Raw genomic sequence first — 21,292 nt, 5'->3', positions numbered from 1 at the left:
TGCCCATTAAATAGAATATTCAATTATATGGAGGATTTTTAAAAAAATTATAAGAGTTTCCTTAGTTCAGGTGATTTACGATCGGGTCAGTTATTTAAAACTCCTTAATATATTTTGTCACTGGTTATAATATCGTCAAAATGGGATGTCTTGCATAAAAAAAGAGGGATTATGATATAGTTTTTGGCACATATATTCGAATAAAATTGTGATTTTTCCGAAATTTCTTAATCACCGAGCACAATGTTTTTGAGGCCCTGCTGTTTGCAAGTTGAGAATATGTGTTTAACATATCCCTTACTATTTGAAATAATATGGTATTACATGCATGTAGTAAAGCTATGTGTGCGTAATTTCTTAATAGTCAACTGACATTTAGAAAAAAATTCTACATAGATACTTACATCGTATCATATGATACGATACGTTAAACTTCTTCAAAGTTTAAAAGATGCATTTACATATTAAGTCCCTTTAATATTGCAGGTATTTCGTGATATTTTAAAACTTTGGAGCAGAATTGCAGTGAGATTATTTTTTATTAAGTTTATTAAAACCCAACCAAACATTGCTTTTGGGTGGTGCTATTTTTCTTTTTAGTTTAATTAACCCTTCAGTACACGCGCGGATTACATACGTAATCCATTGAATTTTATAATCTTGCTATTCGGACTACTACTACTACTACTAAGGATTTCCACAGTTTTCACTGTCTTCCTTCACTCAACCGTTTTCTCTAATTTTCCCTGTCATTCCAGTCTCCATCTCGCAGGGTTCTTTTCTCCATAGCCTCGTCGATTTCATCTCTGAATGACCTTCGGGGTCTTCCTCTCTTTCTTCTTCCAATCGGGCTCCATTCTGTGATTTTGTTTATCCAGTGTCCTCTGTCCGCTCTTCTGACGTGGCCGTACCAGGATAGTCTCTTCTCCTCTATATAGTCGATTATGTCTGATTGCACTCCCATTCTCCGCTTAATCTCTGCGTTTTCAATTCTGTCTCTTTTTGTAAGTCTACAGCTTCTCCTCAGGAACTCCATTTCTACTGCTCTTATTCTACCTCTATTTCTCTTGTTTATTGTCCAGTTTTCAGACCCATATGTCAGGATGCTTCTTGTCAGGGTGTTATATATTCTCTTTTTTGTCTTTATCGTAATGTTCTTATCCCACAACACTGAGTTTAGTTGTCTTATACAGTTTCTTGTTTGTCTCAGTCTGTTGTTTATATCTTCTTCTCTTGTTCCCTGGTTCGATATTATGGTTCCTAAATACTTGAATTTATCTGTTCCATTTATTTGTCTTCCCTCGTCTATCTCTAGGTTTCTCATATCCTTGTTTTCTGTTGTTAGGTATTCGGTTTTCTCTAAGTTTATTTCCATTCCGTTGTTTTTATATTCTCCTTCTAGTTTTCTGAGCATAAAGCTGAGATCTTCTTCATCTTGTGCGATGACTACTTGATCGTCGGCAAAACTTAAGGTGTATAGGTATTCGTCTCTTACTGGTATGCCCATTCCTTCGCACTTTCTCCTCCATGGTTTGAGTGTCTTTTCCAAGAATATTTTAAACAGAGTAGGGGACGTAGCACAGCCTTGTAGAAGTCCTTTTGTCGTCTTAAATGGATTGTAGGCTTTATTTCCACATTTAATATTTAATATTCGGACTATACTGTGTATAAAGTTGCCTCTTTATAACTTCTAGACGTGTAAGTGTAAGAAAGTGTAGGACGTAGGTGTAAGAAAAAGATTGTGTTCTGTTACCATTGTAATCCAGGCGTGTACTCACGTAACCCTAAACTAAAAATTTTATTTTGTATTCAGCGGTTAAGGTAAGTTTTCTGCGTGAAAAAGAGTGACAAATATTTATTTCTAAAATTTTTTTTTTAGTTATCATCTAGTACCGACCAAAAAAAGTAAGATTCGGCGACTCTAATTTTGAAAAAATTCTGTTAAAATGGAATAATAAAATAGAGAACTAACAGTAGCCGAATGTAGATGGTAGTGACGACGACAGCTGCTCAGATGACTATAATGTTGAGCAATATGTATCTGATAATGTTCTAGAACAAGAATGTACCATATCTGAACAAGAATCGGAACAAGACTGTGATGAAGAAATTCAAAGGAGGGAATATGAAGAAAAAATAATTTCAAAATACTATCTTGGCAAAGACAAAAAAACAAAGTGTAGCAGGATTAATAAGAGAAGCTAGAAATGCAAAAACACAGTTTGAATGCTTCAAGTGTATGCTAGATGATAATATTGTCAAAGAAATTACGTGTTGTACCAACATTTATATTGAGAAGGTAAGAGCAAATTTCCAACGCTTAAGTGACCGACGTCATAGAGATTTGGGGCCTTATTAGTATACTTTTTTTAGCAGGTGTTCTAAAATCTGGAAGACTAAATGTTTTGCAAATGTGGGATAATAAGAAAAGTACTGGTGTTGAAGATATTTACTTGATAATGTCTTTAAATCATTTCCGATTTCTACTGGGATGTTTAAGGTTTGACGACTTTAATTCTACACAAGAAAGGAGAGAGCTAGATAAACTTGCTTCTATACGAGACATTATTTTTGGACTGTTTATTCAAAAATTTTCAAAAAAAAAATTACACCTTCAGAATATTTAACAGTCGACGAGCAATTACTTGCTTTTAGAGGAAAATGTCAATTCCGTCAATACATCTTCAGTTAACCATCCAAATATGATATAAAAATATTTTCGTTAGTAGATAGAAAATATGCATATACTGGTCCTTTTGAACTGGTCCTTTTGAAACTGATTGGAGTAGCGCAAACATTGTTAAAAGAATGGTTAAACCCATAGAAGGAACGGGCAGAAATGTAACCATTGATAACTGGTTTATCAGTATACCTTTGGCCATGGACTTGCTTCAAAAGCGATTAACTATTGTTGGTACAATTCGTAAAAATAAGAGGCAGCTACCACAAGAATTTATAACGTCTAAAAACAGAGACATACATTCTTCACTATAAAGACAATTTCGCCTTTTTTAATTTCTGTGGCTTCTCGGAAAATTCGTTTTTCATAGAAGCGGATGAGGGCTATGTTTCTGATGTTTTCAAAATTAATTTTGTGACCTGTATGAAGATGGTGTTTACCTAGAGCTGAAATTAAGTCGGAATTGCGAAGAGAAATGGAATGTTCGTAAATCCTATTTTGGATTCTACGATTTGTTTGACTTGTATAGGATCGGATGCGGTCAGCACAAAGAATTCTTCGTGTTGTTCATTTGGAATGTTGTCTTAGATTGATCGAACAAGATATGAAAGTTTTTGTTGGGGGGTAAATATTGTCCTTATTCCTCTTGATTTTAATAGGTTGTCGATTTTGTCAGTGGCACCTTTAGTGTAAGGAAGAAAAGCTTTCGTATGATGAGGGTCTGAGTGATTGGGTTGTGATTTAGTGGGAGATTAATATCTCTATATGCTCATATTTATGTGATTTTCGTAGTAACCCTTTTGGATGAGACCTTGTTTTAAACTAGAGAGTTCAGCGGGTCTACTAGCATCATCGTAAAGGTGTATTAATCTGGAGACAAGCGTATTAATAACTGAATGAATTTGTGAAGGAGAATGATGAGAGTTGGTATGCAAGTAACGATTGGTATGGGTGGGTTTTCGATACACATAGTGATGATAACCTTGGGACTGGTTGTTCTTTATGATAACGTCGAAAAACGGTAGGAATGAATCAGTTTCCAACTCCATAATAAACTGGATACTAGGATGTATACCATTTAGATGGATTTCAAAAGATACCAAAGAATATCTGCCATGGGGCCTAATGACGAATGTATCGTCAACACATTGTAGCCAACATGTGGGTTTTGGCATTGATGTGGATAGTGCTCGGGTCTCGAAGTCTTTCACAAAGATATTGACAATTACTGAAAATAGTGAGAAGCCCATTGGTGCACCATTTATTTGTCTGTAGAATTAATTTGGAAGATGAAATAAGTGTTGGATATACAATGGTTAATGAGAGATAGAGAATTTAAAATATATCATTTTATATTTCAATGTTTTATGATGTATTTTAATGTGTTGCAGCAGCCTTAAAACTAAGACTATTAATAATAATGAACATTTAAAAGAACCTCCCAAAAAACGGTATCAGAAAAAGACTAAAATTAATACAGAAGAGTTGCCGTTAGTGGTATTAGTGATGTTATTTACTACATGTAAACAACAATTAATAGTATTACATAATAAAAGTTACTGATATATTTAGTTCCTCAGTATTTGAGGTTAAAATTTTAAATATATTTAAAATTATATATTTTTATGTGATCTTTTATAATATTATGGATTAAACGTATCTCGTTTTTTACATTATTGAAAAGTGAAAAAAGAAATTTTAAAAATGTGATTATTTTCTTCATTTTAAAAATCCAATTGACTAGTGTATTCCTTAATGTTTGGCATTTTGAAAATTGCTCACTTATTAACTATTCTGATGTTTTGGCAACGCTGTGGGGTTCTAACGTCGTAAATCTTTAATGACGTGCACTCTTTTTGATATGAAAAATTCTATATGTGGTTTTACTTTTTAACAGTATTTGTATCATTAATACTTTTATTTTAAATAAGAGGCATTTTTTAAAAAAAAATTTTCTTACTTTAAAACGAAATGTTTTCAAAAGTAAGCACTTTGATCCAGTCAAACTAACTGATCATATGAACAATACATAAATAGAGTAAATGGTAAAGCAATAACAATTAATTTTATTTGGGGTTCTAACTAGAGGGTGATTTTCACGATTTTTTTTACCAAAAAAAGGAAAAAACTTTATTTTGAGCGTAACTCACTTAGTTTGGATGCTAGAACCTTTTTTATTAAATAAAAGAGCTTTTTTTAAACGCTTTACATGACTTGACTTTGATATGATATTCGATTTGGTAATTGACAAATAAGCTTTAATTCTGCTTCTAGTGGCTCTATAGATTTCATAAATACACCATTTTTTTTTTGTTTTTTTTATGACTTTCACATTTACTTAGAATACTTTCTTCGATAAAATACTTACTTTTTAAGTTATTAGTATCACAAACATGTTTGTTTGTGAATTGTCTTAAACATATTTGTTTTAATGAACATTTTTACTCGCAAATAACTCAAAAAGTATTGACTTCAACTGACAACAACTCTCTCAAACAAAAGTTACTTAGAATTAGTAAATTTATCAGTTTCCTGACGTGTGTTATTTTCTTATTTTAAAAGTTTTTTTTTCGCTCCCGAGAGGAGGAAGTTGTTACCACGCAAGTAAAAGCAGCCCTAAGCTCAATTGCAAAAGTGAAGTAGAGGGCAAGAGAAACCTAAATCCAAAATTTCAAGCAAATCCGTCGTGACGAGGAAAATTACACTCCAAAATGGTCAGTTAAACTTAAAACTTATATTATAAACACCTATTATACGACATAACGCTGTCCCGGTGGAACATTGATGTAACTGCAAATTTATCGAAAATGAGTTCATGTCGTCATTGGGTCCAAACTTGGTTACCCCATTCGTCAGATCACTGTCAGACTTGTTGTTCAGCTTTTAGCCACCTGGGAGCAGATGCGTCATATTTGAAAAATCAGCCGATCTTGGAGAAACAATGACAGAATATATAGTTGTGCTTCGATGAGTCGAGTGTGTGGAAACGCACAAATACGCGGAAACTTTGACGTAACTGTATTCTGTGTCATTTTTCATTTGGATTTCTAATTATAGTGAGGCCACATTGACATAAGTGCATTTTATGTAAGTAAAATATACACCAAGATCCCCAAACACCAACACTTGGTAATGTACTCTTAGTCAATAAGGGAAAAAAGACAAAGGAATGTGGATAATTGGTTGAAAGAAAAGAAGAAAAGACTAAAGAATTTTGGACAGGGGTATACTTCTAGAACAGGAAAAGCTGTAGCTGCTAAAAAAATGGGACCTGTGTGTACTGACAAATGCCGTTGGAAATGTCCAAATATGGTAACTGAAAAGCAGAGAGATACACAGTTTAAAGAGTATTGGGCATTAGGGTCCTTGCAAAGACAGCGAGATATGTTGACTTCTTATATTCAGCCACTTGAGTTCAGCTACCGACGTATTTCTACATAAAAAAAACTCCCAGAAATACAAATTGTGCATTTTTCATTACAGGCAAGGAAAAAAAACGGGTATGTAAAACGTTTCACATTAATACTCTTGTAATAACTAAAAGAGCTATTTGCTCTATAGTTAAAGCAGTTTTAAATGAAAAAACTTTTATTATACCAGAGGATAAACGTGGGAAGCACGAAAGTCACAAGAAAATAAGTGACAAAATTTTGGATTTTGTTCGTAGCCATATAAATTCAATTCCACGAATTGAAAGTTACTATCGTCGAAGTGATTGTTCGAGGTAAACGGTGGTTTAATTATTGCGGAACTTTACAGGAACTATATAAAGGAGCGAGAAGAAGCAAAAAAAGAAGAGTTAGCAACGTGTAATTTTTATTCTAGTATTTTCAACAGCGAATTTAATATAGGGTTTTTTAACCCGAAGAAAGATCTTTGTGACCAATGTAAATCTTTTAAAAATGCCGGAGCAGAAGAAAAAGAAAATATGCAAACAACCATTGAAAGTCACTTAAAGGAAAACGATTTAAGTCGCAAAGAAAAAACTAACGATAAACTGAAAACGAAAAATTCTGATAACAATATATATCTGGCTACTTATGATTTACAAGCAGTGTTACCTGTACCAATAGGACAAAGTTCTGCATTTTTTTAAAAATCTCGCTTAAACTGTTATAACTTTACAGTAGTTAGAAGTAAAGGCGAAAAAAGGCCAATTCTCCGATACAGACAGCACTTGTGAAATTGATAAAGCTAGCTGTTACTTTTGGAATAAAATGATGGGGAATAGAGGGGTAATAGAAATCGGATCTTGCGTTTATTACTATCTGAAATAATTGTCAATAACCAGTCCAGGATTTGATGTGATTTTTTATTCCGATAACTGTGGAGGACAACAAAAAAATACATTTCTAATAGCCATGTAACTGTTTGCTGTCAATACTTTGTACATCAATTCTATTACTCACAAGTACCTTGTTTTCGGTCACACCCAAAATGAAGGTGATTCAGTCCACAGCATAATGGAAAAAAAAGTGAAGAGGGCAACCAAATCAGGGCCCATATACATTCCCGAGCAATCTTCTTCTCCTTCTCGTGGCACTCCTATCGGAGATTGGAAATCATCATGGCCACTGCGACTTTGTTAGCAGCGCGCCTAAAAAGTTCAAGCGAACTACACCCGAACCATTCACGTAGATTACGAAGCCACGATATTTTTCTTCTTCCCACACTTCTTTTGCCCTTAATTTTGCCCTGCATGATATTTCTTAAAAGTTCGTACTTTTCACCTCTCACAATGTGCCCCAAGTATTCCCGTGTGCCCGAGCAATACATTGAATTAATTAGGAATGCTTAAAAAACAGGAGCTCCTTTAAACGTTTAAAGAATGGATTTCACTCAGTTTTACAATGTAAAAGCACTATACAATATAATAGGAGTAGATTTTACCAAAGGCGAGGAAGGCCATGACAAAATAACAGAAGTAATGTTACTTCAAAGCTTAAATGGGAAAGATTACTTCCTGTATAAAAAAAGTTATAAACAATCAACGTGAACGAAAGTTGATGTTTGCCAAAAAAGAAGGGGTCGGATTTCGTCCGAATTGTTTTCACCGAAATGCCAGCTGCGTAGGGCTTCTTCTCTTTTTTAAGTGCCATCTCCGCGACGAAGGTTGGCAATCATCATGGCTATTCTGACCTTCGAGGCAGCTGTTCTGAACAATTGCCTTGAGCTACAACCAAACAAACTCTCCTAGGTTCTTTAACCAGGAAACGCGTCTTGTTCCTACGCTTCTCCTACCCTCTACTTTTCCTTGAATTATGAGTCTCAAGATATTGTATCTTTCGCCTCTCATCACATGTCCGAGATATTGCAATTTTCTTTCTTTTATTGTATTTTCCATTTCCCTCTCTCTGCCTATTCTCCTTAACACTTCTGTATTCGTGACTCTATCTACCCATGGAATCCTTAACAATCTTCTAAATGTCCACATTTCAAACGCGTTAAGTCGATTTATTGTATTCCGGTTTAATGTCCATGATTCAGCTCCATAGTAGAGTACACTGTGTACATAGCATTTAATTAGCCTTATTCTGAGGGCCAATATCAGATCTTTGCTGCATAAAATCTTTTTCATTTTCACGAAGTTGGCAAGTGCTTTTTCAATTCTGATGCTCTTATTTCTGCAGTATAATCGTTATTTTCTGAGATTATCGTTCCCAGCGTAGGGCTTACTCTTCAAAAATTCCTTTAGGTGACAACAAACTAAAAGATTTGAAACAGTTACTTTCAAAACATATAATTCCTCGATTTTGTAAAGCCTTTTACGATTAAATTTTTCGTTGGTACTTTTTTTGCAATTTCAATTTTATTTTTAAGTTCCTTTTTATTAAAAAAGTTTGCTTTTACTACAATTTTTAATTTGTTTAAACTTTTTCAATGACTTTTTTTGGGACAGCGATAATTTGAAGTGGAGCTTGGCCTCAACAGCTGCGGCTGAAACGTCAATAGATTATTTCCTTTTTTAAATAGTTTGTTATTATGCTATGTAATACAACTGTGTTCGAAATTATATTACATACGTTTCCATATGGGTATACTAATCCTGTGTAGGCGATACATTGAATCTCAAATATCGATATTATGTGCAGATATATCAAAAGTTAGATGTCAATATGCAAAGATTGATATATTTAATGTATTAATATATCGTTGCCATCTCTAAGTAACATTACTTTTTCCTCAGATATCCCAATAATAAATTTATACAGTCTGTGTTGTCATTATTTTCCTTCTTAATTAAAAATCTTGTTAAAAATAGAAATACTATTTAGGCAAGTTATTTTTTCTACACACTGTATCATCTTGACCGTAACATTGACATTTAAACATATTCTAGATGCCAGAACAAATATAAATGGGTCCAATTAAACCAGAGGCCAAAAAACATCGTTATTCTAGAAAAACGATTTATTATCCGTTATTTAGAACAAGCACTGAAGTATAAGGCAGGTGGTTAACAGATATATAAAGAATATTACGAACACTAACTGTAAAAATAGGTTAATTGCCTTATAATCTTGTATTTTTCCACATTACGGCATAGTAACCCTAATTTATACACAACTGAAAAATATCTCTCGTGGCGTTATAAATCTCAAGTTATTGCTCTCTTTACGTACATTTTTATGGTCCATGGGAGAGAACCTTTTGAATTATCGATAAATCTAAAGAAGGACATAAGCTGACATTTGTTATGATTTTGTTTGATAATAAATGCTTAGCACAGTGATAAAACACAATGTGTTTTCACGATAGTGTCACACGAAATTCATCTTTTCGAATCCGTAGGCAATTTCCTATGACTTTTAACTTGTGTATATATATTTTTGATATTTGATTTGCAAAATTTTACTATTGTTAAGCTAATAAATAATTTGAATACCTTTCTTATAGTGGCACATCTTTAATTGTTTTATTTAAAAAGCTGGTATTTTTACGCGAATTAAAAAAAAAGTTGCCCTACGGTCCTTTGGAACGTAGTGGAACTTTATATTTTCTACTAACGCCCGTCTTAGATTTTCAAGATTATTATTCCACCACGTCACTATCGTCTTCGAATTTTTCACTATATCTGAACGATTGTCTTCGAACGACGACATAACGACCTCTTAATATTGTTGAGAACCATGTCTATATTCAGTGTATGCCTCATGTCGCTTTTACTTTGCCTAAACAATATTCCAGGTCTGCTTGATATGCTTCTCAGTCTTGGGCGGCATAAGAAAAAATGCAAACGTGCTGGACAAACTAGCAAACAGATATGAAATGGATGTCGTAGCATTACAAGAAACTAAACTAACTTATACCACTAACATATAGGATACGATATCCACAAGTTTCCAGGATATCAGGATTCCAGATTAGTGAGAAAAGGAAGCAACCATATATTAAAACAGACGCCAGCCCTAAACACTATGGAAGCAACAACAATAAACGTCCAGATGAGACAAGGTGACATAAGGATGACTTCAGCATAAGTAAGACAAACAGATCCTTTAAACAACGACAACCTGGATGCGTTCCTGAACATAGAAGAACCGCCCATAATAATAGAAGACTAACCACCAGATCCCCTACCTGTAACAATAGAACTGTAAACGAAAGAATATTAAATAATTATCTAGTGAACAACGAAGACATCATGACAAGTGGGCCTATCGAGCGAACCTACTTTCCAGGAAATGCTCTACCAACCCATTTGGATATAGAAGTGCCTTAAAACCTAGGACGACAAACATCCGAACGTTAAACGATGGATCAGATAATTCTATACTCCTAGAAATTGGCACATGGGAAGAAGATAACAAAACAACAAGAAAAAGAAAGAAAATGAAGAAATCTAACTTCAAACGACTAGTAAGCATAGGAATTGAAAACTTTCCTACAATTGACAATCCACAAGAAATAGACGAAAAAGTTCTAGGGCTAGAAAACATCATAAAAAAGCACTAAAAAATAGCACTACTGAAAAAGAATTTAAAATTTACATGAGAAGATTTAAAACTATTAACCAGGAAATAAAAGATATGATAAGGGAAAAGAACAGAACCAAAAAGTAAGCTAAAAGAACAAGAAATCGGGAAGACAAAAATGGGGCAAATCGACTAAATCGACAACTTCAACGGACACTAACAAAACATAGAAGACAACAGTGGGACAATTAAGTAAAAAAAAAATGAAGAAAGGGGGCCAAAATATGCAAGACATATAAAGGCTCTAAAGAACTTTAAGTATCGATAGAAAACCTACTTCCCCACTACACAGAGAAAACGAAATCATCTACTTAGTAGAAGAGAAAGCCGTGGTGATAAAAAGGACTCTTGAGAAAGAGGTTACACTAAATAATTATCAAGATGAAGACATAGACTTTATCGAAGAAGTTAATAGAAATAAGTTAACTGATCACTTAAAGCTCAACAAAGAAAGCACCTAGTCTAGACGAAATCATTATCAATACTAAGATATAGACTCTTCCCAAACCAATGGAAGGAATCCCATGTAATCATGAAACCAAAGTCAGAAAAGAACCACACATTTCCGCAAAATTACAGGCTGATTAGCTTACTTGCAGCACCCAGTAAGATAGTAGTTGATAAGTACAGACAGGCTGAGGTTAATCCCAGAAGCACAATTCGAATTTAAAGCTCAACATTCCAGCAATCTATAAGTACTTTGACTTACAGAATACATACACGTAACGTAAACAAAACGTAACAGACAAAATTCATCTCATCGTATCTAGGCGTCCGAAGATTCAGTGTCCAAATAGAATCAGTTCTATCTGAACACTGAATCCCAAAATCTAGAGTACCACGAAGCGCAGTCTTATCACACTTCCTGTATAGTACATACACAGCATGTGTTCCAAGGAACACCCGGAACACTAATCAGCCTTTATGCAGACGATACTGCAATCTCCGCAAAACATTATATACTGTATATGTATTGTTCTGAAGCTATTTTCTTGAGGCGTTTTAAAGTAATTACTATTTAAATGGGAATAAGCCACAATTAAAGGTTAAAGTACGTTTATTGACGTTTTAATTTCCACTTCGGAAATAGTTCTCAAAATACAAACATTAGTAAATTAAACAAATTTTACTTTTTGTGTTACTTATTGAAAAATTCTTCTAATTTAATTTTATCTGACTCATTTATATTGACAATTCAGACATACATTATACATTTTAAAGTAGATGACTTTAAAATGATATTAACAATATTGTTGAGTTGCGCTCCTGGGACGACTTTACTTATGAGATAGTTCATTCGATTACATGAAATCAACTTTAACTTGAGAATATCCGTCAAAAAAGATCATAGCATGTAATTCGTCTTTAAAAAGACAAATACATGCCATGAAGACAGTAAAATTCTCCTGTTAGTGATTCCATAGTAAATTATGAGGGAAAAACCAGGAAAAAAAACCTCATAATACTATCCCGACATGGTAAGTATTTGGTGGGCATTTAGTTCACCTTCAATAAACACCAAATTCTAATTTAATGTGTCTGTTATTTAAAAAACATAAATGATGTATGCCCTATATGTTACTGACTTACTAATACTGGTATTTTCCTTTTAATAACTTCCTCTTTCAATATGGGTAACCAGATCCTACTACATTCTGATTAGGAATTTGCGACACAATTGGTCTCATTTAGCATAATTAAAGCCGCTTCTTTGATTTTTCTCTTTTTACCATCCGTTTCTTTTGGGACTATGTTTATTATCCCATGCGTGTTTACATATTTGAGATCTATCAAATTCTCTATTTTTAATATAAGATTGATGTTCACTCATTCTAACATTTAATGGCCTTGATGTTTCACCTAAATAAAACTGATCGCATTCACAAGGTATTTTATAAATGCAATTCTTTGGCCTTTCTTGTTATAAGTAAAATAAAAAAATAAAACCTAACTATGAATAAGTTCAACCGTTGTGGTTGAATTGCTATTTTTAACCAGCTTTTTAGAGCAGCTATAAACAGAATACAAAGAGTCATGATGATCGTTAACCTTCAAAAGAAGACGGTACCTTAAGAAGAAGTTGTCAACAAGATACAAATTGTAATAAAACGATTTCTGTATTGTATTAATTTCACATATTATAAAAGGTTTTACTAGAAAAGCTTGATAAAAAAGTGTAAGTTACTTTAGTTACGTGTTAGGCGTAAGTTAAAACAAACCATTAAAATTCATTTCTACCAACTCTACTATTTCAGTAGTATAGATATATTATTAATCTTTGAGTTTCTCATTCCGCTATTTCAGCATCTTTTAACGCTAAAGCTAATTAATTGCCTGTCAACTGCAGTTATATATGATCTTGATTATCCTTTATCATTTTTTAAGGAAACCGATAAAAGTCCCACCATTTCTTTGTCGTCAACTCGAAAAGGCAACTGGGTCACTAGCAGTCTCATAAAAAGTTTACCCACAACTGAAACTTAATAGTTTCTCTTAGAAAATCCCCAGAAATTTCTAATTCATATCCCAATTCATTTTCTATGCTTTGGTTGAGTTATAAAACTATTGAAAAATCGAGAAACTAGGTTAAACAATAATAAATCATATAATTATTTTCAGTTTATATAAATATATATATATATATATATATATATATATATATATACATATATACATCATCAAAAAAAATCTAAACAACGTAAGTGGACATGGATCAGCCCAGACAAAAAAAAACTAAGAACGAAATAAACTATATACTCTCCAATAACAAAACATATGCACCGACGTGACAGTACTAAACAAATTCTATACCGGGAGTGACCATAATTGGTTAGAGCGAGTATTAAAATACAGACCAAAGTAGAACGAAACAAACTTATTAAACGAGAACGGTACCCAACCACCGATGTCCTGTTTCAAAAACAAACGGAATACCAAAAAGAGCTAAGCACAAGACTAACATCAATAAAGGCACTGAAACAAATGGATATAAATAGACTAACCAATAAAATAAAAGTAACTGTAACAACATCGTTTAAGAAAATATGTTCAAACACGAAAACAGCCAAAACATCTAAACTCCAACCTAATACAATTAAACTACTCCCAGAAAGACGAAACAGAACATATCAATCTTCGGACAGCTTCAAAAAGTTTAAACAAAAACGTGAAGTAAGAAATTAGGAACGATCATAGAAACTATACTAACAATCTAATAAAAGATATATTACAAGATAACTGCAATATGAAAGTACTGAAAGCAAAAAACTTAAGCGGCATAACAAAAATCATAGAAATCAAAAATGAGAAAAACGTCACCGTCCGAGACAGACAGGAAATAAGCGAGGCCATTGAAAAATTCTACACTAAATTATACTCGGTAAATACACAACCACAACAACGACGTACTGTACGAATAATAATTAACACCGGCTCAGAAGAAATACCGGCATAACGAACTATGAAATAAGAATGGTCCTAAATCAACTAAAAACGAATTAATGTCCGGGAGAGGATAAAATTACAGTTGAAATGTTGAAAATTGGTGGCAGAAAAATGAAACAAGTATTAAATATTTTATTTAATAAAGTAATTGATGAAGGAAACAATCCTCAAGAATGGTACAAGTCTGAAGTCATTCTACCATTCAAGAAAGGAGACAAAGTAAACATCGAGAATTACCTACCAATGTCCTTGTTATCAAATCTGTACAACCGGCTAACACATAAGCTCGATTTCTATCAACCTATCGAGCAGACTGGATTCAGAAAACATTTTAGTACCATAGACCACTTGCACACAGTAAGAACACTGATAGAAAAATACAACGAGTATAATGTTCCAATTTATATGGCGTTCGTCGATTTCCATAAAGCATTCGATTCCATCGAATTATGGGCAGTGCTTGAATCTCTAGAAAATGCACGTATAGATTCAAGATACACTAACATAATTAAAAACATTTATGAAAATGCCACGATGCAGATAAAGCTGGGCAAAAGCACAAAAACTAATCCCATAAGACTACAACGGGGAGTAAGACAAGCAGACACTATCTCTCCCAAACTATTTACCCTTGCTCTAGAAGACATTTTTAAGAAACTAGAATGGAACAACAAAGGTATCAACGTCGACGGATCATACTTAAACTATTTGAGATTCGCAGATGACATAGTTTTAATAGCCGATAATATCCAGGAACTAAATGATATGTTACAACAATTGAATGCAGTTTCAGGAACTGTAGGCTTAAAAATGAACTACAGCAAAACAAAAATACTGAGCCGAGACCAGACAAATATAACAATACAAAATCATACCATAGAAAATGTTAAACATTGTATATATCTTGGTCATGCCATCAAACTGGGAAAACCAAATCAAGATGCTGAAATTAAAAAAATATGGGGCGCTTTCGGCAAACTAGCATATATCTTGAAAAACCCCTCCATTCCTGTAAACTTAAAGAAAAAGGTGTATAACACATGCATACTACCAGTTTGTACCTACAGCTTGAAGACAGTAGCCCTTACCAAAAAATCTGCTAAAATAATTAGAAACAACGCAAAGAGCAATGGAATGAATCATGCTTGGAATGTCACTGAGAGACAAGATTAGAAACACCGAGATAAGACTTAGAACGAAGATTAGGGATATTGTAGAAGAAATTACAAAAATGAAATGGCGCTGGGCAGGTCACGTAGCCCGATATAATGACAACAGGTGGACACGGAGAATTCTAGAATGGAGACCAAGGACGACAACAAAAAGCATTTGAAGACCTTCAGAAAGATTGGTGGATGACATAAGAGCAGTGGTAGGCAAACAGTGGATTAGATTGGCGCAGGATAGAGAAAGATGGAAGCAATTGGGAGAGACCTACATTCAGGAGTGGATGAAAAATGGTTGACAAAGAGCCATCATCAAACCAACTATGTTCATGTAAAATGGAAAATTTCTCAAGCAAACTGGGATTCTTTTAGTGAAGCTCTTAGGGACTTAACGAATTAAATTACCTTTGGAAACAACATTGATGAATATGTAATGCAATTTACTCATTGCCTCCTCTCTGCCGCAGGCCAATGCATAGGTAAATATATCATAAATTTCTCGAGGAAAATTGTTCCTATTGGTGAAATAACTCCTGTAAAATAGCTACCAAAGAACGCAAAAAGACCCAAAAACTTACAAAAAATGCATGCGAAATCAAAACGAATTCTAAAAGAAAGCAAAAGAGCATCGTGAGCAAACTTTGCAAGTTCTATTTCTACAGATTCCCCTTTTGACCTAGTATGGGCAAAAAATAGGCAGATAAAAGATGTAAATATAATTTCTTAAATACCTGCAATATTTTATGAAGATAATGTTGTTGAAGATCTGTCGATCTGACGAACAGAGAGAGATGGAAACGGTTGAGCGAGGGAAGGCAGTGAATACTGTAGAATCCCTAAATATATATATGTATATATATATATATATATATATATATATATATATATACATATATGTATATATACATATATGTATATATATATATATATACAAGATATATATATATATATATATATATATATATATATATATATATATATATATATATATATATATATATATATAAATAAATACCAAATTCTTTACACTGGCGCCTTAAAGAATGGAGAAAATAGTGGCTGTGCTCTCTGTACCGAAAACAAAATCTTAGCTGTATACCGACTTCCAGCTACTTGTAGTATTTAAAGTGTAGAATTATATGAAATACTTAAATCTTTTAAAAGTACTCTACCCAATAGCCAATCCCTAGCAACATTCACCGATTCTTTTTCTTCAGTTCAGTCCATTACTTACATATACTCGTTAAATCCGATAGTTTCAACAATTCAATATTCTGCCATCAACATCATACCAGAAGAACATCAATAATCATTTTTTGGAGCCCATCTCATGTGGGGATGAGTGGAAATAAATCCGCATATCTCACAGCAAGAAAGTCAAATTGTTCTGACTTAATAAAAAAATTAAATTTCATCAGAATCTAACAACAACTATAAAACAAAAAACTCCAAAAACAAGACAAACCTACTGGAATTTACTAAACATAAAACTGCGTATGATCCAGATATATCCAGAAAAATTATCCTTCGAAGATATATACGTCACACCTGCCTCACTCACGGATACCTCATAAATTAGCACATATTATTATAAACGATAACCTCAAGCAGATACTTAGTTCGCCAAATGTGTATAATGCTTTAATCGACTCTTTAAAATATTGCAAATTATATCATTTTATATAACAAATATAGTAAAAAACATTGTAATATTGTTCATTAAAAAACAAATAGTGCAATACATTGTAGTGATTTGTTATGTAAGAGACTGTATTTAAATAAGTCTAATGTGAGTTACTGTATTTAACTTAAATGTAATACAATAGACGTCCCGTGTCAACGACCCAAAAAATCATTATTTTTTTAAAAGATATAGATACATAATTTTGGATTATGTATCTATACATAAGGTATTTGAACAATCCCCAATAACACTATAGAAATCGTTATCAAGAATGTCACAGTTTGCGCACATCAACTCGTTCTTCTTCTTCTTCAGCCTTAAGTAATCCACCTTTGGACATAGGCCTCCCCTAAATCAATCTCCAGTGTTTTCTATTTTACGCCACTTGCTTCCAGTTGTGTCCACCGATCTTCCTAAGGTCATCAGGCTATCTCATTTATCGCCTTCCTCTGCTTCTCTTTTCTAACCATGGTCTCCATTGTTGTATTTCGTGATTCCATCTTTTATCCTTCAGTCGGGCATTGTGTCCTGCAAAGCTCCATTTTAATTTTGTTTTAATGTTTTCCTGCGTCTTTTACTTTGGTTTTCCTTCTAATTTATTTGTTTGTTTTTGAAGTTATACTTCTATACGCACGGTCGGCGTTGGAAATTTGCATGAGAGTGAATTTGCATAAGATAATGAGTAAGAGAGAGACTGAAGATATATTTTCTCTCTCTTCCTCTCTCGAGAATAAAAATGTTCCTTTTGTATTATATATTTAATATTATATATATCATATAGTATTGTATATATATACTATTATATATAATATAATATAATATGTATTAATATTATTATTTATGTGATATGTTTTTTATTATTTAAAATTAAACGTTTATAATTATTTTAGGATTATTTTGATTATTTTGTATTTCAAAATAATCACTGTTTTACCGAGAACTGTCAATTTTGAAATCCGTTAGTGTCATGTCTAATTGGCGAATCCTTTACGTGTTTGGTTCATACGCTGGTGGTTGTGAGTTCGAATCCCAATTATGAATTTCCTTTTTTATTTTTGAAATATTTAAAAACCTCACGTTAATCTTATTAAATATATGTAATGTACGCAAAAAACATAAATTTTAAAATAAAATGAAAATTTACAACATAATTTAAGTTGTTGGTTTTTTATTTTTATCTTCGTAAAGTAAGTTATGTATATTGGCAGTTTTAAATACTTATGAATATTACATTTTAATTTATATTGTATTATTATATTGAATTATGTTGCAGTGTATTTATTGTATTGTAATTTTTATGTTAATAACAGAGTATGTGTAAATATTTTTTGCATTCAACTCCTTTTATACATATATAAAAATAAAAATATATATTTTCATTAAAATATTGATACAATCCTTCATTTACTATACTCCAATTACAGGTTAAATGTTTATATACAGCAAACGATGCACCATATACCTATATAACTAATTATTTTTCTCTTTCTGCTCTCTCTTACCTATACCATTACATATGTAATGATTGTGCAAATTGACTCCTATATAAATTTTTAACGGCAAACGCGTGTATAGAAGTATAACTTCTACCGGCGGTCCCACTGGACTGCCACACCCGTTTTTTTGTCTATAAGTCTCAGCCCGAGCATTGATTTTTCCATCGCTCTTTGTGCCTTTACTATTTTATCCATATTAGACTTGGTGAGTGTCCACGTCTGTGAACCATACGTGAGTATGGGGAGGTTACACTGATCGTAAGTTCTGGTTTACAAGTATTGTTTGAAAAAATTTAGTGCTTTTCAAGATTCAACTCAGTTTTCCAAATCCTGCCCACGCTAACCTTATTCTTCTGGTAATTTCGGCAGTTTGATTTTCTAGATAAAGTCTGATAAAGTCATTAATATCAGTATTTTCTTCAAGATGTGCATATTTGAAATGTAGGGTATATTAGCACAAACAACACTTTACACCTTTTAAATTATTTTCTATTAGATTTGAACCACTTGATTCAAACGTTGATAGAGCTCTGACAATGCGTGTGTGCCAGTAGTCGCCATCTTGTTCTTTATGTCTACAGTAAATATTCATATTTTCACGGACGATTTTTTAACACTTTTAGGTTCTTTAACCTTTAATTACGTTAAATGCTCTGAAAATTTTTAACTTTATCTCACCATTTAAAACAAAATACAGAATAAACGATTTACTCATACTTAGCGCTCGAGTTAATTTTAAGCTTTTCAAAATCACTGATTTAAATGTTAATCAAAAGCACGGAACTAAAACGAAATAGCAGGAAATAATAACGGTAAATTACTCACCATATAACTCTGCATTTGCAGATGCTCCACATATTGCCGGACCTGGAACAAAGTTTAAAATTAATACCCAGCTCGCTTGGAACTCTCGCTTTAAGGATTTATAGGATTTGTTAAAATAGACTAATCGGACTAGATTAAATATCCTGCAATTTAAAGCTCCCTTACAATATTTATCCATTTAACAATTAGTGTTGTTACTATCGAAATTTTGTTTAGTTTTTCGCGAAACGATACAAGCTAATCTGACTCAAAAGTATTCCACTAGTAATTTACGTAACAAGTTTCAAAAGTAATATTTTACGAGAGGAGTAGGAAGTTTCCAGGGCAAGCCGTAGACGAGTCCTGGAATCCGGCGAGTATTGAACTTAGTGTTAGACGTGTCAGTACTTTTACTATTTTTTGAGATATTCACTTGGTTGCGGCCATTTTCGATCTGTGAAGCTATGTGAATTTTATTTCCTAAAGAATTTTTTACGTATCCCTCTGCTACATTAGTTGATTTTCATCCTCTGTGTTGTTTCAAGTTGGTTATAGTACCATCACTATCAGTCAGTAAAGTGGCTGAGCTCCTTCGTAGGCAGTGCCCGGTGTATTCTTTGGGAAGCGGTAATTTAAGAAAATAAGCAATAGTGTAGGCGATTTTTCCAAAAGTATGAATACCAATAGGTTGTATAGTACAACTTCCGTTTTTGAAATATACAAATAATCTACGATGCGGTGTGTTTCCTTAACGTAATGACAAATATTTTCTGTATAAAGAAATGTTATTTTCTCCAATACCCACAAAGTTTATTTCCATGATCGTTTTAGAATTAGTAATTTTAATCACTAACATTGTTATTTTAACTTCTACATCATCTAAACTCATTTTGCAAAGCTCATCACGACAACAAGGGTCTGCCAAGCCTGAGCAAAATTATTAATGCAACCTAAAATTTACCAAAAAATAATAAAACAAAGAAAAATTAGATTTACTTATAGAACTTTTGTCATTAAGTAGATCTTATCTTCAGCTTCTGATAAAAATTTATCTATTTCTTGTTTATTCAATATTTTCAATTTTTTTGGTTTGTAGCCGATGGATTTTTTTTTAGGGAATCAATAACTTTTGGATAGCGGCTTATATCTATATTATATTTTTATGTTAAGTGTGGACTTAGGCATCAAGTAATTGCTTCAAAGGCTTAATAACTTCAAAATATTAGATTTTTCCGTTAGATATGCAAGAATGACTTTTTTATTTATAGTCTGTACATTTCTATCATTGCTACATTTTTGAAATAAATCGTTGACCAATTCATACCTTTTTCTTTACCGGTAATAATTCATAAATAGCGGCTTTAGTAGTTTCCTTAATCTCATCTGGAATCATTTCGGCTTCACTTTCACTGCCTATTTCTTGGAATTGAAAAACGAAAAACTGAGCGAAAACACGCGAATATTAAATGACAAGCGTTGTCATAATAAAATACCAAGTTGGTGTTATTGTCAAAGCCGTTACCTAGCTACCCAAAATCGTCCCGAAAGTCAAAAAATTAGTCCTGAAAGTAGCTACTTTCGGTAGGAGTTGTATAAAATGGTACTTTCGATTTAATAAATCCTACCAAAAGTTTTATTTTCGAGACGGCTGCAGGTCAAAGAGCTGCAGTGAGAACCGCCGCATTGGGGGGAATCATGCCCAACATCGGAGGGCCCAACACTGAGAGGAGCCTGTCTGTAGTATTGCAAGTTTACCAAAGGCGTACAGAAAGCAGCTCACATGAGCAGATAGGAAGAGTCTATTGAGGGTGACATGTGAATATTCCGATGCACGTGCTAGTGAAGAAAACAGGAAGAACATACAAGAGAAACAATAAAGACATAGCAACAGAACGTTTAAAAAATAATAAAAGGAGAGTCCATAATGATGTAGCAAGAGGAATGGAGCGAGATGTGGCGCAGTGGACAAAGACTGATTAATCTTAAAAGACGGATCGGCGACGGCATTTGAATTACTTTCTGACGCAGATGCTTACAGGAAA

At 33.0% G+C, this 21,292-nt stretch overlaps 1 protein-coding gene across 7 annotated transcripts in view; it reads right to left on the bottom strand.

The window, feature by feature from the left end:
* LOC140445278 (octopamine receptor beta-2R-like) overlaps positions 1–21,292 on the bottom strand; it is a 1,072,317-nt gene that overhangs the window by 207,614 nt on the left and 843,411 nt on the right. For all 7 annotated transcript variants that reach the window (XM_072537203.1, XM_072537205.1, XM_072537202.1 and 4 more), the window contains one exon: positions 19,272–19,313. The gene's annotated coding sequence lies outside the window, so the exon portion shown is untranslated. The remainder of the gene's footprint in view (positions 1–19,271; positions 19,314–21,292) is intronic.

Source organism: Diabrotica undecimpunctata, chromosome 7 (genome assembly GCF_040954645.1).
Source record: "Diabrotica undecimpunctata isolate CICGRU chromosome 7, icDiaUnde3, whole genome shotgun sequence".
Classification (NCBI taxonomy): Eukaryota; Metazoa; Arthropoda; class Insecta; order Coleoptera; family Chrysomelidae; genus Diabrotica; species Diabrotica undecimpunctata.
The sequence above is the reverse complement of the archived record's forward strand: the minus strand, read 5'-3'. Positions and strand labels throughout refer to the sequence as shown.